At 38.8% G+C, this 17482-nt stretch overlaps 1 protein-coding gene across 7 annotated transcripts in view; it reads left to right on the top strand.

Moving 5' to 3' along the window:
• Positions 1–17482, top strand: part of NAA35 (N(alpha)-acetyltransferase 35, NatC auxiliary subunit) — an 89458-nt gene that overhangs the window by 40076 nt on the left and 31900 nt on the right. The gene's annotated exons all lie outside the window — the stretch shown is intronic.

Raw genomic sequence — 17482 nt, 5'->3', positions numbered from 1 at the left:
GATTTTGAGCACTTTTAGCCCAGGCACTTTCTTCTTGTGTATTGCCATGCTTGGCATGTTGTTGGCACTCAGATTTTATTTATGAACTATGCCTTAAAAAGAATAGTGTACCTCTGTTGTAAAGTTTACAGTGGGTTAATATTTTAGATAATGTGTAACAATCTTGATTGTCCTTAAAACTCATTACAATGGGAAGATATTTATATCCTTTTTTTCCCCCTCAACGACTTGGCCATTCCAGTAGAGATGAAGAGAAATTTATATGCTTCAAATTAGTGTTACCCAGTTGTCGGTCTTGTAACCAGAAAAGCAAATTTTTACTGATTCATACCTCCTTTTCCACACCTACCCTCCATTTAGAGACAGGCATTGTGTTCCTCTTCCCATACATTTTTCTTTCCTTACTAAAATGTTAGGTAATAGAGCAACCCAGAAGGTAATTTGGGTTAGGAAATGAATATTGTCGTAATTTTTATGTTTCTACTAGTTGTGCTAAATTTGTATTTATTTATCATCATTTTCATTTTTTCCAAAAGAGGGAATGTGTTTATAGGATGAATGACTAGGTGGCATTCTGTACCATGGGACATAAGGAGGTGGTTATGCGTAGCAATGTAGTAGTACATGTTTACAGAGAGGGATAAAATGTCCACAACTCTTAAATGCTTTGAAATCTACAGCAGTAATACTTTTGTGAAAACCACTGTATAATAAATGACTTCAAAGTAATTTGTTGGTTTGTGTCTCAACAAGATCTTGAAAGCAAGAATCTTCCGGATGATTGGAATCTGGATGTTTCTTTTTGCCATGTCTGACTACTCCTGGTCTATTCTGCTCTCTATTTGTAATCAAGCAAACTCTTGAGATGATAATTTCCATGGGATCATTAGTAGATAAAGCTTGTGACTTTCCTATATTTCAGACCAGTGCTAAAAATAGCTTGTGCATATGATCACCTCTATTACTCTGGTTTTATAGTATGCCGACAGGCTTCAGGAAAATTGTTTACATAAAATTGGCTTGAATAAACCTTTAAAAAATGTAATCTTATGACTAAGCAAGCGAAATTTTAAATTTAAGAGCTACTCACCCTGTGCTTGTGTGTGTAATACCTTTTAGCTGGCGTAATTTAACTTTGTAATTATCCCTTAATCATAAGCCATACAATTCTATAATAAAAAAGTTAATGCCTTCTTAATGTCTATTCTAGTAGAAGAATGATGAGAAAATAGTAGTGTAGATTAGTTTTGGTCTCTACTCATTTTGCCTTCCGATTATATTACAACTCCAACTGGTGACAAAATGGCTGTGTAAATCCTGAAATCACTGAGCATTCATTTTAGCTTCTCATTGAAAGGTATATATTCAGTACGAATTGTAAACTGGCATTAAGGGAGAAAGTAGGAATAATCAAACTTGACCTGGGAATTACTTGCTGGTGCATTTACTCAATGCATAGTAATATCTTTATGAAGATGCAGAATACAAAAGCGGTTTTGGAGGTGGATAAGGAGGGCAGCTTACTGATAATGGGATTTTTTGATGTGGTTACATGGAGCACTGTAGTAGTAAAGTAAGTATAGTAAGTATTTGGCCCTGGAAAATGGATAGAAAAACAGATTTAGGAGTCATTTTCAGTGCTTATTGAGGGAGTAGATGTGTTTACTTGGGACTTGCTGGATTCAAAGATGTGACCTTGGGTTATATCGTTGTTGAGGGAAGAAAGGAGCAAAAAAATCCAGTGAAACGGATGTTTTTCTTTGTTTTTGCTTGTGCTGTCTTGAATTTTATGGTTCTTTTTTATATATCTGTGGAAGTTTAGCTCATCCTTTAAAATGATGTTCACATCACCTCCTCCAGGGAGACTTTCCTGGTTCTGTTTGTCAAAATATTTTTTTCTTTCCCTGTTTGCTCATAGTTATCTGTGAATTGGGTCTAGTTTACCCTTTAGATTATGAGCATCTTTAACAGTTGCCAATGGAAATAATATATTTAAATTTATGTTGCCTGAAATTAGTAGATACTCTTGGGGATTGTATTTTCAAATCTAACACATAGTTTAAAGAGGACTTGTCATCTTTTAAAAATAAATTAAAAGATACCTGAATAAACTTGGTGGGTTGAACACATGTATTTGCTTTCTGAAATCCCAAAGAAGCAATGAAGAAGTGATTTTTTTCTTTCAGAGCATAATTGATAAAGATGGAAAAGACAGGGAAAGGGGAAAATAGCAACAAAGTTATTTTAGAAACTGGAAAACAGAAGGAGATTGACTTACCTATCTACAAATAACTGTATTTTTAGCCACTGATAGAGGATGTCAAAGGCAGCCCAGTTGAAACTGTGGATCTCCTGAAGGCTGCATTATTAGCTTGCCAGATACTTCTGGAAATGGGTATGAGAAATTTAGCTGAAAACATGAGAACTGGTTAATAATCTGTTCAGAAGCAGAGATTTCTTCCCCCTTTTTGCTGAGTGACATTCCTGAACCTCACAATACTAAAAGTTTATTCTCTGGAGGAAGGGGACAGAGGGATTCTGTACTTGAGGGTATATGAGGCCCAGTTGAAAGGGTACACATTATGAGAGAGTTAAGTGAAAGTTAAGTAGTTATTATTGTGACCTACTTTCTTTCCCCATCTCTCCTTTCCTTGCTCCACTCTGCTTTCAGAACAGTGTAGCCAGGCACATGCTCTCCACTTAAGAGTTTAGAAGGTTTTTCTTAGGGAAATCTGACAAGTACAAGAGGTGAGGAAAAACAACAGCAAAATCTAAATATGACAATTTCAGCAGTTCCCCTGATAAAATGGCTTGGTTGAAAGCCTGACCTATATTCACCGTGCTCTTAATGTTTTTTTTGGTGTGTGCTCTAGTTTCAAATCTGAGTGTAGAGCTAAGGGTGGAAATCTCTAGCCTGAAAGAAAGGGAATAAAACAGGCAAGCAAACAAAATACCTTAAGAAAAATGAGAAAAATCAATACGTATGTCAAACAAAAATAGGATGCTATATGAAAGGAAAAAAGGGGAATATGTTCTTTGAGACTGAAAATAGAAGAGCACGGTGGGTGGGGGACAAGGGGAGGGATAGCATTCAGAGAAATACCTAATGTAGATGATGGGTTGATGGGTGCAGCAAACCACTATGCATATGTATAGGTATGTAACAGACCTGCATGTTTTGCACATGTATCCCAGAACTTAGAAGAGCAGAAATGACAAAAATAAGTAGGAAGTTTAGAACACAAAGTTGCAGAAATCTTAAGAGTCAAAAATGAAAAGGTTGAAAATAGGAAAGATAAAGATTATACTAGGCTTAGTCACGAAAGGTCTACTATCTAATAAAGGTAAGTAAGTAAAACAAAGGATAAACTAATAAAAGTTGTTCCAGAAATATGGATCAGAAAATAGAAGCCAAAAAAAAAAAAAAAAAATCACTGGATGTGGTAGCCCATGCCTGTAATCCTAGTGCACTTTGGGAAGCCAAGGCAGGAAGATTGCATGAGGCCAGGAATTCGAAACCAGCCTGTACAACATAGTGAGTCCCCATCTCTACAAAAAATTAAAAAATTAGTCAGGTGTGGTGGCACATGCCTTGTAGTCCTTTCTACTTGGAAGACTGAAGTGGGAGGATTGCCTGAGCCCAGGAGGTCGAGGCTACAGTGAGCTATGATTGTACCACTGCACTCCAGCCTGCATGACAGAGAGAGACCCTGTCTTTTTAAAACAGACAAACAAACGTAAGAATATTTCCTGGAGACAGATGATATGAATGCTTAGTTTGAAAGAGCCAATAAAGAGCCATCCAGCACAACTAGAATGAAAATTGACTTGTATTGAGGTGGCATATCATTATGAAACTTTAGGAAAGTGGCAACAAATAGAAGATCCTAAGAGAAAAGAGGCAAAACCGAGTTACATACACAGAATCGAGACAGAATGTCACATGTGCAGCAGCAGTGGAAATTAGAAGTCAACGAAGCGAAAACAAAGATCCTAATGCAAAACTTCCTCAGAGCAATAGCAATGAAGACAGTGTAGTTCTGGATAGATACAGATCAGTGGAATATACTAGAATTGAGAGCCCAGAAATGAACACTCATATTCTCAGTTGCTGTTTGACAAGGGTGTCAAGACAATTCAATGAGGAAAGAAATGTCATCAGAGATGCTAAGACAACTGGATGTCCACATGCTGGAGGATAAAGTTGGTTACTCCCTATCGCCCCTGCTGGTCATATACAAAAGTCAGCTCAGAATGGATCAGTGACTTGAATGTAAGAACTAAAGCTATAGAACTCTTAAAACATAGGCATTAATCTTACACCCAGATTACAAAAAAAAGCAAACCTTAATGAAAAAATGGGCAAGAGATTTGAACAGATAATTCTTCAAATAAGATATGCAAATGAACAAAAAGTACATGAAAAGATGTGCAACAACATTAATCTTCAGGGAAATGCAAATCAAAATGAAAAGTTACTGCAGCCCACCCACTTGATTGCTTTAATAAAAAAGATAATAAAAAGTGTTGGCAAGGATGGGAAGAAACTGGAGCCCTAATACAGTACTGATTGGAATGTAAAATGATACAGCTCTCTTGGAGATAGTCTGGTAGCGTCTCAAATGTTAAACATAGAATTATCCAAGGGAAATGAAAACATCCATACAAAAAGTTATACACTAATGCTCATAGCAGCATTATTCATAATAGCCAAAAGGGAAAAACAGCCGAAATGTCCAATCAGTGGATGAATGGATACATAAAATGGTATATCCATGTAGTGGTGTATTATTTGTCAATGAAAAATGAAGTACTGAAGGACCTTTAAAACATTGTGTTACATGGAAGAATCCAATCAGAAAAGACCACGTATTATATGATTTCCATTTATATAAAATGTCCAAAGGTGGCAAATCCATAGAGACAAAGTAGATTCGTGGTTTCCTAGGATTGGGGGAAACATTTTAGGCAGGTAAGAGAGTGAGAGTGATTGCTAATGGGTATAGAGTTTCTTCGTGGGGTGATGAAAATGTCCTAAATTAGGTTGTGATAGTGTCACAACTCTGTGAATGTATAAAAAACCTTTGAATTGTGTACTTTAAATAGGTGAGTTATGTGGTATGCTAATTATATCTCATTAGAATTGTGAGTAAAAGAAAATCACCAGAGAAATGATTTCAGACTTTGGGGGATAATGGTTTCTAATATTGAATTCTAGACACAAACTATCATTTAATTTTGAGGAAAGATAATTTCAGGCACTTACAGTCTCAGAATTTATCTCACAAAAGTTTTGGAAGGTGTGCTCCATTAAAACATGGGAGTAAAGAAAGAGGGAAAGCATGAGGTTTAGGGAAAATGAGAATCCATCATAAAATAATGAAGGAAATCCCCAGGATGGTGGTGAAGGGAGAAAAAAACAACATAATAGCTGAGCACCATGTATGGACAAGTCCAGATTGGAGGAAGCCCCAAGGCTCTAGGGAAAATGTCTTGAAGATACAAGACCGCTGTTGCGTTTGATATATTCAGAAGAGATTGAGAGAACTGGCAAACGGTTTGGGGTTGAATTAAGCCTTATGAGACAATTATTAAACTTCGAAATGCATATGAAAATTAAAATTCACATCTGGGGAATGGATAACAAATCATAGTGGTGCTAATGCTGACTGACTTACTTGATCATAGTGGTGCAAACGCTGAATATTGATTATAACCAAAATTGTGATGTAACGGTATTGTAGGTGAGGGGACAGAAGTGTGTGCAGGCATATAATTTGTACATGGTTACAGTGCTACTTGTTTTTTGTTTTACACATTATCTCTGACTTCCTCCTTTTCAGGTCTCTGACATCTTCTGGAGATGGAGGAGGAAGTCAGAAATAATGTGTAAAACTAAAAAGAAATTAAGGAGTACTCTAAGCCTGTTTTTTGGCAATATTTAGATCAAGGGTGTCCAACCTTTTTTTTTTTTTTTTTGGAGACAGAGTTTTGTTATTGTTGCCCAGACTGGAGTGCAATGGCGCGATCTTGGCTCAGTGCAACCTCTGCCTCCCGGGTTCAAGTGATTCTCCTGGCTCAGCCTCCTGAGTAGCTGGAATTACAGGCGCTGGTCACCACGCCCGGCTAACTGTTTTGTATTCTTTTTTTAGTGGAGACGGAGTTTCACCATGATGGCCAGGCTGGTCTCCTGACCTCAAGTGATCCACCCGCCTTGGCCTTCCAAAGTGCTGGGTTTACGGGCGTGAGCCACCGCGCCTGGCCAGGGGTGTCCAATCTTTTGGCTTCCCAAGGCCACACTGGAAGAAGAATTGTCTTGCATCACACAGAAAATGTGCTAATGAGAGCTGATGAGCCAAAAAAAAAAGAAAAAATAACCAAAACAAATCTCATAATGTTTTAATAAAGTTTACAAACTGGTGTTGGACTGCATTCACAGTCATTGTGGGCTGCAAGTTGGACAGATTTGAGGTAGATAATACCAAAAAAGAAATACAGGAGATAACTAAGAGGAAATGGAAGAGAGAGCCTCTGGGGAGAGAGAAATGGTGATGTTGGGTGGAGAACATGGTTAGACGATTGATTACTGGTTTTAATAAAAGCCTTGTTCAACTGATTCTTGAGCCACATGCATATGTGACTGAAAAAAAGTTAAAAATTTTGTGCGTATTAAAAATAGATTAAAATATGTAGAATATGATGATGCATTACCTGTGATAGGGCTCATTTAACTTCCTGAGGACTGACCTTGGCGCTGAAGACAAAACTATGCTGTTACAACCCAGTCGGCTTAACTTGCCCACGGTGGCAGTGTATTGTGCAACAGAGGTGGAGCTGACTTCATTTTAAAATCACAAGCCATTAGAGAGTACTAAGCCGTGATGTGCTTGCTAGTGCCAGGAGCCTGAGATGTTTATTCTTTTAGTTCAAAATTTTTTCTGTTTTTAACAAGTCCATGCATACCCACAGATGTGTGCTTGTGTGTGTCTAATCTAGAGGATTTCTGGTTTGGGGATGGTACTGTGAAGATGGCTCTGATGTTTCTACTCTCTAAAACCAGCCAAAATCTACAAGGAATATGGGAAATAGAATCTTTCCAGTCTTAAAAAATAGGGAACACTTATAACCAGAATCAAAATAGAATGGGACCCAGGAGAGGGAGAACATTGAGAATGGATACTTAGATTTTCATGGTGTAAACATAAGTAGACCTGCAAAGGACAGTGTTCTCACAAGAGGTTGACATAACTTGAAGGGACAAAACTAGGGATTCTCTTGGAATAATCACAGGTGTGGAGTACACAAGCTGACTGTGTTAAACTATGTGAATAATACCTTGGGAGAGGCAAAGGAGGTGGGACGCTGCCAGAAAACATGCACATTGCTGTCTTTGTTTCTGCTGCAAGACAGGAGATGCTGTTGATGTTTTAGTAGTCTGGTTAACTGGTAATCTTTGTGTCAGTAAAAGAAACGCATGGACATGGGCACATAACGTGGCTTAAGGAAAGTCAGGCCTCCTGATAGTCTAGAGTGCTAGTCTAACACCTCACTCAAAAAACTGGTTCAAGAAGCACTCCTTCAGTGATACCATAATCAAAAAAGAAACTGCATAGTATTTATACACAAATATTCCAAGAAAATAGCACAAATCAAGAAAGCAGATGAAAAACACTGCTCAGAAACACTTTTGTACAAAAATTGAAAGAATTTATTTAAAAATGACCTCTGTAGAACAAAAGCAGAAAGCAAAAATACTAAGACTAAAGGAAGAAATAACGAATAACAGAAAGGGAGTAAAAGTGACCAGGCAGAGTTCAGGAAAGCAGTATAAGAGAAAAATCCTGAGAGATCTCATTGAAAATAGCAAAAGTGTTCTAGACATTGCTGAAAAGCCATGAAGGACTTTGAGGGCCAGGTGCTGTGGCTCAGGTCTGTAATCCCAACAGTTTGGGAGGCCGAGGCAGGCAGATCACCTGAGGTCGGGAGTTCAAGACCAGCCTGACCAACATGGAGAAACCCCCGTCTCTACTAAAAATACAAAATTAGCTGTGGTGGTGCATGCCTGTAGTCCCAGCTACTTGGGAGGCTGAGTCAGGAGAATCGCTTGAACCTGGGAGGCAGAGGTTGCAGTGAGCCAAGATCATGCCATTGCACTCCAGTCTGGGCAGCAAGAGTGAAACTCGGTCAAAAAAAAAAAAAAAAAGGACATAGAGGTCAGGATTGAGGAAAAAACTAAGTGAAACAGAAGTGAGCAAAGGAGATTTGAAGTATGATGAGAAAGTAATAGCAAAAGAAGACTCAGTATACATATAATTGGTGTCCCTTAAGATGTGAACTGTATAATGGAACAGAAAAAAATGTTAGACATTTCTAGAAGAAACTAGAATTAAATCCATAGGTGTGCATTGAAAGAGTATAATGTATTCCAGGATAAATTAATAAAGAATTATTAATAGTAAAATAGAGCCTAGTAAATTACTTAAGATCTAAAGCAACCTATATTGGCTTCATGGTTCTTCACATCACCATCAACACAGAAAGTAACATAACAATATCTTCAAAGTCCTCAAGTAAAGAACTGTGACCTGCTGGGCGCAGTGTCTCACATCTGTAATCCCAGCACTTTGGGAGGCCAAGGCGGGTGGATCACAAGGTCAGGAGTTTGAGACCAGCCTGACCAACATGGTGAAATCCTGTCTCTAATAAAAGTAGAAAAATTAGCTGGGCATGGTGGTGGGCACCTATAATCCCAGCTACTCAGGAGGCTGAGGCAGGAGAACTGCTTGAACCTGGGAGGCAGAGGTTGTGATGAGCTGAGATCGCGGCATTGTACTTCAGCCTGGGCAACAGAGTGAGACTCAAAAAAAAAAAAAAAAAGAACTGTGATATAAAACTTTTACACCCATTCCAAAGGTCTTCAACTGACACTTGTACAAATATTTTTAAACTAGCAAGAACTTGGAATATTTTTCCAAAAACCTTTTCCCTGGAGGAGAAAGACTGAAATCAGGAATGAAATTCAGCCTACTGAGACGTAAATGGAAAAGCTGTGACAGGACAGACATTGAGCATTGATTCTGTTTCATTGTATAACTGTAGTTAAAACGCTGGAAATTGATTTTACTAAATATAATGTAACAGAAGTGTCAAGAATCTTGAGGATATAGAAGTAATTAACCAAAGTCAGGAAGTAATGGGGAAGACTAATTTTCTTTTATATGCAGGGATCCAGAGATACTGGTTAAAGGTGAGAAATCATCTGTAATATAAAGATAGGTATATTTCAACATGTAGAGGTAACAAATGGTGATAGAGATAAGACTATTCAAGTTTGGTGCTTGTCATAGTTCATTTTGTGTTGCTGTAACAGAGTACCTGAGACTGGGTGATTTATTTTGAAAGAGGTTTACTTAGCTCATGGTTCTGCAGCCTGGGAAGTTCAAGATTCATGGGACACGCTCAGCTTCTGATGAGACCATGCACTGGGTCAAAACATGGCAAAAAAGTTTAAAGCAGACACGTGGAAAGAGGAACCAAACAGAAAGAACCTCCCTTTTAACATTACACTATCGTAGGAACTAATCCGTACCTATGAGAACTAATCCAGTCCCACGAGAGTGAGAAGGCATTAATCTGTTTAGGAGATATCTGCCCACTTTACTCAGACATCTCCTGTTAGGCCCCATCTCCCAACACTGTTGTACTGGCAGTTAAACTTCATGAATTTTGGTGGGGACAAAAACACATCCAAACCATAGCAATGGCCAAAGGAAGGTAAAGGGAGGTCTTTAGCATTATCATTGTTTATTATCGGTAAGAAGATTAACAGATACCTTTCTGAAGGAATAGAACTTTAGAGATATTGATAAAGTTGTAGATACAAAATTAATAAAAGACTTCTCAGTTATCAGAAAATACAGCAAAGAATGAATGATCTTAATGAAAGATAAAGGGAACCATGTATTTCCAATTTAGTGATAACAAAACTAAGTTCTGATTGTTGCTCCTCTTTCCTTCTCTTGAAAAAATTCACTCCTAATGCCATGAGGTGGGCCTGAGCACAATGGGCATGTGCACTAGAGCAAGACTTTGGAGCCTGCCTTAGGGATGAGGATGGTGTCCACATGGGAGAGAGGAGTAGCCTGACATAAGGTGGTGTAACCATGTGGGTAGGTGGAGAGTCCTTTTAGCAGGGCGAGGCCTAGCATGGGCCATCAAAGTCTGTGTGGAGTAAGGAAGTGTCCATGCAGAATGGTAGTGGAATGGGGAGGGCATCTGCAAAGAGATAGACCTAGAGCAGGAGTTTGGAACAGTTCAAAGTACCTTGAAAGCATCACCATGAATGGGTAGCCTAACTGGATTCACTGCTTCTTATAGAAGGATATCTCCACGGGAGTGTAGCTGAGCTTGGGGTGCCTGAGCCTAAGCAGGATCAAGAAGGGGACCATGTGGGAACAACCTGGCACTGTATGTCAGGAGCCTAAGTAGGATGAGGAGGGTGTGTCTATGGGAAGGCAGCCTAGTACAGGGTTTTGGAGTGTAAAGGCAGGGAGTAGAGAGAGGCATGGGGTGTGGGAGTCCAGGCAGGGTAGGCTCATGTTAATGAGGCCTGGCAGAGTAGGGTGGTGAAACCTGAGGTAAATTCATGGAGGTGGTTGTGTACAGGGCTGTCAGAGACCAAGCCAGGTAATGAGGGCATCTGTGCATCGGGGTGACCAGGTGCAGGGTTTCAGAGCCTAAGCATGTTGAAAAGGGTGTCCTTGTGGAAGGTTGCCCAGGTATAGGTGTCAGATCATAAGTGGGGAGAAGAGGCTGTCCAGGAGGACAGGATGACATGAGATGTCAAAGCCTAAGCAGGAAGAGTAGAAAGGTGGCCCCATGTGGGAAGTTGCAGCCTAAGCAGATTGATGAAAAGCTTATGTGCAGAAAGGTAGCCTGTTGTGGGGTGTCAAAGCTCAGTTGGGGTGAGGAGAGCATCTCTAGAGGAGTGCCAAATGGAGTGGAGGTTATGGTGGCCTAACATGTCAGTGAGAGATTGTAGTGGACTGAATGATGGTCCCAAAGCTATCAAGGTCCTATTTCTACTTCTCAGAACCTGTAAATATTTATTTGGGAAAGGGATCTTTATAAATGTGATTGTTAAGAGTCTTGTGATGAGGGGGTGATCATGGATTGTCTGGCTGTACCCAAATATCATAAGTGTCCTTCTAAAAGAGGTGGATGGGCCGGTCACGGTGTAAGTCTTACTCTGTCACCCAGGCTGGGGTGCAGTGGCACAATGTAAGCTTACTGCAGCCTTTGCCTGCCAGGTTCAAATGATTCTCCCACCTCAGCCTCCTGGGTAGCTGGGATTACAGGCGTACACCACCACGCCTGGCTAATTTTTGTGTTTTTAGTAGAGATGGGGCTTCACCCTGTTGTCCAGGCTGGTCTTGAACTCCAGACCTCAAGTGATCCACCCACCTTGGCCTCCCAAAGTGCTGTGATTACAGGCGTGAGCCACCACATCCAGCTAGGAAAGGCTAATCTGTAGGGACAGGAAGAAGTACCTTGGTTGCTGAGCATTGGAGTGATAGACTGGGAAATTGCACAGAAAAACCTTTTGGGGTGGTAAAAACGTTCTTTTTGTTGATTGTGGTAGTTACATGGTTGTACATATTTTTCAGACCATTGAACTGTACATTTGATGTTTGTATTGTATGTGAATTGTGCCTCAATAAAATTAGAAAAAGGAAGTTTCTCCCACACATGGAAGAAACTTGTAGTAGGGGTTATTTCTCAAGAGATAAACTGGGGATCACAAGTGGGTGACTTTTTTTCCCTTAAACTCAGTGGTAAGAGTGAGATTTTCAGAAAACCCTTTGCATCTATTACCTATTCAAAAATATACACTAAAAAGTGTCAGATATGTAGATTTGTATGGTATTACACCCTAGGTTACTCTCACCAATGACTAGGGTATGATATTTATTGAGGCCATGCCTTGAGTTTAACAGTTGTGATTTAATACTATTTTGTAACATTTTGATTAAATATAACATAAAGCTTACCATTTTAACCATTTTAAGTATCCTGACATTAAGTACATCTACATTGCTGTGCAACTATCATCACTATTTCCAGAACTTTTTTATGTTCCCAAACTGGAACTCTACCCCTTAAACATGAACTCCCAGTTCCCTCCTCCCCACAAACCCTCATGGCCATTATTATACTTCTCTCTCTGAATTTGACTGTTCTAGGTCCCTCATACAAGTGATATTATACAGTACTTGTCCTTTTGTGTCTGGCTTAGTACACTTTTACAACTTTTTGTAGAAGGAAATAAAGTAGCCAAGAAGTGCAGAATAACATGACCGAAGCTCAGCAGCTTTTATTTTGTTTTCCAGAATTCTTTCCAACTTAAGGGCAGCCAAAACTCATTATTTTAATAAACCTGACTATAAATTGCTTATGTAACTCATGAAAGTTATGTCGAATAAATTATATAGTCTCTCTCTTGACTAATACATTTCCAGATCTTTAATTTTGACATCTAATTTACTTTTAGAATAACTTACTTTGCTCAATAAAACCAAAGTACTTGTTACCATAAATCTTTTATCAAGGGGGAAGGGGAAGGTGAAGAGAAGTTGGTTAATGGGTACAAAAATACAGTTAGATAGATGGAATATGTTCTATTTTTTAGTGTAGAAGGGAGACTGTAGTTATTGTTTTGTTGTGTATTTCAGAACAGCTAGCAGAGAATTGGAATGTTACCAGTACAAAGAAGAGAGAAGTGTTTGAAGTGACAGATACCCTAATTACCCTGATTTGATTATTATACATTGTGTACATGTATCAAAATATCACATATACCCCAAAAATACATACAACTGTTATACATCAGTTTTTAAAAAAGAAAAAGTTGTTATGTAATGACCACGTACTGTTGGTAATACTTTTCTGCTGTTAATAATGAAGACCAGTGACCTAACAGGAATTTTAGGACTTTCACAGTTTAAACCTGTGTATCATAATGTTTTGAAAATATCAGTTATACTTTATTATTTTAAGAGAATGCTAGTTGAAGGGAAGATAATCTTATTTGGCCCTCTTGTACTGAGTGACTTTAGCATTTTATTTATTTTTAATTTTTAACTTTTTGAGATGGGGTCTGGCTGTTTTGGCCAGGTTAGTCTTGAACTCATGGCCTCAAGCAATCCTCCTGTTTCAGCATCCTAGTGGGCTAGGATTACGGGCACGAGCCACTGTGCCTGGCTTAGCATTTTGTTTATGAAGTGTTTTAACCGGAAAACCAAGATAATTTTTATATACCTATAGACTTGTGAAATAAGAAGGAAGCTCTGAAAATTATGTTGTTTAATTTGTATCCAGTTCAGTTCAGGAAAACTTCAGTGGGCATATGCTAGGTGGGAAGTGCCATGAATTATGTTTCTTTCTGAGCTCATTTAGTAAGGGGCATTAGAGCCTGTTCAGGTTATTTCCATATAAGACAACCTGAAATAGTGTGGTAGAGGTATGAAGTACAGTGGGAAAATGTTAAAACAGTTTATTCTGGGAAGATACTGGGTTTGATAAAGCTTCTTTTAACTTTTTATAATTTCTACTGCCTTGAAACCAAATGCAATCTCCTGGCTACCTTTTAGCCCCTCAGCCGTAGTCTACATCCTGAATAACTGGTTTGATCTTTTATTGTAACTGGGTTCTTACCCTTTTTTCTAGTCAAGCAACTTATGATGTCTGGTATAGGATGGTTACTGAATTCTTAGGCAGGAGATTCAACAACAGCTGAGACTTAAAAATAGCCATTAGCAACTCCTTTAATCATTAACATGGACCAAAAATGTAGAGGAGAAAAAGTTTAAATATATGTGGAGAATGGAGAGGAGTATATAGATAACTTCTAAATTTATCATAGAAGCTTTGTTTCCAGGCTATTTATAGGCTTCTATTTTTACTTCCTGAGTTTAGAGAAGTTAGGAGTTGGAAAATTGCAACTCCTTAAGGAAAAAAGAAAAGCCATATTCTCTGTCCTGTAGGCAGTGGTCCCCACCCAACCTTTTTGGCACCAGGGACTGGTTTTGTGGAAGACAATTTTTCCACCAACAGGGGTGGGAGGAGGATGGTTTCTGGTTGGTTCAAGTGCATTATATTTATTGTGCACTTTATTTCTATTATTACATTGTAATATATAATGAAATACACAGCTCACCATAATGTAGACACAATGGGAGCCCTGAGCTTGTTTTCCTGCAAGTAGACAGTCCCCTTTGGTGGTGATGGGAGACAGTGACAGATCATCAAGCATTGGGTTCTCATAAGAATCGTGCGACCTAGATCCCTCATTTTCACACCTCACAATAGGATTTGCGCTCCTATGAGAATCTAATGCCGCCGCTGATCTGACAGGAAGTGGAGCTCAGGCAGTAATGGGAGTGATGGGGAGCGGCTGTAAGTACAAATGCAGCTTTGCTTGCTTGCCCACTGCTCACCTCCTGCTATGCAGCCTGGTTCCCAATAGGCTACAAACCGCTACTAGACCTGGGCTGGGGACCCCCACTGTAGACCTTTTACATGCTTGGAAGACCTTGTCTTGACTAATACTTTGTCCTTTGAATAACTCAAAACTTTTCTAGGAAGTCGTTCCTGTAATTTTTCAATGGATTATTAAATCCTGGGTGTATCCACACTGAATTATGATTGCTTGTTGTATTTGTGTAGACCACTGTTTCTCAACTGGGGCCTCCCAGGGACATTTGGCAATGTCTGGATGCATATTTGGTTTTCACAGTAAAGCGGGTGCTACTGGCATCTCGTGTGAAGAGATCAAGTGCTGCTGCTTTTTAGTTTGTATGAAAGTGAATGTAGTACAGAATATAATATTGGTTGTCCATTTCCCATTATTGTTTACTTTCCATGGTAATACAGATTTTCATGAGTGGCTATTATCCACTTAATTTTCTACTTGTGACATAGGCCTCTAAAAATGTGTGGATTAAGAATAAAAGAATATTCCTGAATAATAATTTTAGATGCACGTTAGAATGCTTTCAGGGAAAATAAGGGTGATACACTATTGAAGTATCTGAATTCCATGCATTTATTAAAACTCAAAATATATTTGTGTTGGTATGGTGAAGAAGCTTTTTATAGCATTGGTATTACTACTTTAGTTCTATATGAAGTTTTCAAACTATTGCATTATAGTAGAAACAGCCTTTCATTTTATTTGGAGCGTGCTGCATATCTTGTTACTGAGCAAACATATGAGCTGGGTATTTAGGTGTTTGAGAAATTAAGCCAGTTCCTGCTTTCAGAACAGCTTAGAGAGAGGGGAAAATGACATAACTCCATATAGACAGTGCGGTAGTATATATAGAAAGTACTGGGGAGAGTTGAGGAGGAGAAGGCATTCAAGCTGTTTCAAAACTACCAGCCTAATCATAGGGGATAGGTTTTACAGGTAGAGGAAATAGTTTGCGTAAAAAGTAAAGAGGCATAAAAGAGCATGAAATTTGTGAGTCACTGCATGCTTATAGTTTACAGTGCTTAAGGAGAAGGGAGTGTTCAGAGATCATTTTCAGAAAAAGGTTAAAACCATGACTCTCATACAGATATAAAACAAAAATGTGACCGGGTGCGGTGGCTCACGCCTGTAATCCCAGCACTTTGGGAGGCTGAGGCAGGCCAATTACTTGAGGTCAGGAGTTCAAGACCCACCTGGCCAATATGTTGAAACCCCATCTCTACTAAAAATACAAAATTTAGCTGGGCATGGTGGTGGACACCTGTAATCCCAGCTACTTGGGAGGCTGAGGCAGGAGAATTGCTTGGTCTTGCCACTACACTCCAGCTTGGGCAATAGAGTGAAACTCCATTTCAGGGGGGAAAAACAAAAAAAGAATGCTAAAATCATTCAAACACATGTTATAGCAGTTCAAATGTAAACTTTTAAACAGCACACATTTATATGAAGTAATGGAATGTTGAAATAAGTTGTAAATGGTAGCAAAGTTGTTTTTTTTCCATAAAAGGGGAAAGAAGTCAATGAATTTCTACCAGATAGGATAGAAATTGCATGTTTGTCACTTGCCTACAATTTATAGATTTATGGAATAGCTCCCGTGGAATCAATCTGACAGTGAGTAGTTTTCCATTGGAGTGCAGTTTTTTTTTTTTCTATAGGGAGAGCAGGAAATTGGAAAGCACCTTCCAGTGTTCTACCAAAGAATCTGTACTGTATATAATAGGGAGTCAACAAAGTTTTTGGATTTGGAGAATGAAACCAGGCTGTGTTTTAGATGAAACAGTTGAGGTGGCAGCGTATAGGATTAATTGAATGAGGGAGCAATCAGTGCAGTTAGGCTGTTGCAGTAGCAGTAAGAGGGAAGAGGAGGGACAGATCGAGTGTACATTAGGAATTAGAATCTTTAAAACTTATTAGGCATAGGCAAGGCAATGAGAAGAGACAAGGCTTTTGGCTTAAGCAATTGTAAGGATAGTGGGTCATTTTACTGAGAAAGGGGGCCTGTAAGAGGAAAAGCAGTGTTAGGGGAAAAACAAAGAGAGTGTTTGGACATTTGCCTTTTGAGATGATACAACATACCAAGGTGGAAATGTTCCTTATGCAGTTATAAGCCATAGGTTTGGAACTAAGAAGGATTGTGGGCTAAAGATTTCAGTCTGGAATCATCATTTAAATCGGAATTTATATTAGAATAAGTAACATCAACCAGTTGCCTAGGGAGAAAATACAGAGAAGAGGAAAAAGACCAAGAACCCTGGGAACATCTTTATTTGCATGGTCCTAAAGAACAATTATGGTGTATATCTCAGGGGCATTATAATATGGTTGTCAGTCTTTTAATTCTTAATAACAACAGCTTTTCAGCTTTAATTTTATCTTTCATTGGCATGTGAAACCATATTTTTTCTTAGGTTGTGGTCTGTTTGTAGACTAGCAGGAGAACTTTGAATAAAAAATTCTTATTCATGTGTCATTTTAGCGATATACTCCCTCATTTTAGATTTCAAGTTGAGAAAGACTTGGTTTGGAGCTATGCACTAGTGTGAAAAGTGAGATCACCAGTGGACAGAGAAGAAAGAGGAACTCACCCTTAGGTGTCTTACAATACTGTCTTTAAAGCATTGTGGATTTCTGTAATTACATCTCGTACCAAATGCATTTCGGACTCATTGAGGGCTAAGGGCTGAGGGCTATGCTGCTTTGCTCTGCTATTTAGGATTATTGTATAGCTAAGTTTGAATGGATTCTACTGTTTAGTAATTGAGGGGAAGAGAAGCCTACATTATTTGTGTTCCCATTTTACCTTTCTTCACAATTTCATGGTTAATGTATCATTTCCTCTGTGTTGAAGGAATATAATGACCCTATTTTTTCCTCGGAGTTTTTTCTTCGAGTTCATTTTGACGTAGAAACACCTCCCTCACCGCTATCACCACCATGTAGGAAGGAAGT

Source organism: Papio anubis, chromosome 13, assembly GCF_008728515.1.
Source record: "Papio anubis isolate 15944 chromosome 13, Panubis1.0, whole genome shotgun sequence".
Taxonomy (NCBI): Eukaryota; Metazoa; Chordata; class Mammalia; order Primates; family Cercopithecidae; genus Papio; species Papio anubis.
This window is presented reverse-complemented; position numbering and strand designations above follow the sequence as displayed.